Source organism: Frankliniella occidentalis, unplaced genomic scaffold (genome assembly GCF_000697945.3).
Source record: "Frankliniella occidentalis isolate FOCC.00 unplaced genomic scaffold, Focc_3.1 Scaffold1219, whole genome shotgun sequence".
NCBI classification, from domain to species: domain Eukaryota; kingdom Metazoa; phylum Arthropoda; class Insecta; order Thysanoptera; family Thripidae; genus Frankliniella; species Frankliniella occidentalis.
Window position 1 is genome coordinate 4759 of NW_026268323.1, and position 803 is coordinate 5561.

The following is an 803-nucleotide window of genomic DNA, read 5'->3' on the forward strand; positions in this document are numbered from 1 at the left end:
TTTCACTCGCCTCCGTCCCCGTCACGCTCACCGCTCGCGCCGCGCCGTCGTGCTATCTGCTTAGGCCGGCCCGAGGGGGAAACGACTAAAGAAATTCGGCTGGGCTGACAGCCATTTTTTAATAGGGCAGGTGTAATCAGGGGAAATTCGAAAAAATCCAGGTTAACCCGGGGAAATTTTAAGGTAATCCGGGAAAATTTTAGGGATATCAGGGGTAATCCTAGAGAATCCTGAGGATACTCCAGAGGTAATCAGGGTAATCCGGAATCCGGCTGACACAAAGTTTAACAGTCGTTTCACCCTCGGGCCGGCCACACTCACGAATCTTGACTCTCCACGTATCATCATTTAACAGGGTTCGTCTTTTCTGTCGAAATGCGCACTCATAAGTGTGGTGGTTGCATGCTCTGCTCACGATTGTCCAGCAACTGCCCATGCCTGTTCACGCCCGCTGCCCTTGCCTGTTCCGTAGGCCTGTTCGCCCTACACACCTGACACCACCTGACCGCGCCGCGCACGCGAAGGTCCGCCGCGCCTCATCGCCCGCACGTCTGCCGACACTGAAAGGCTTTTATCGCCACTAAGGTGGGTCCGACCTACGGCCCCTGCGGCTACCGCGGGGGGACTTGAGGGAGCCGGGTAGGTAGGCCTCCCCGGGGCTTGGGGGGGGGGGGACGACGAGGCGACGAGTGGCCGGCGAAGGATCCGGCGGCCGATCGGGCCACCTACACAAAGAGATCTGCAGGAGCCGGCACCACCCGATAGTGATGAAGGTTATCAAAGCCAATAATAATAACGAGCAC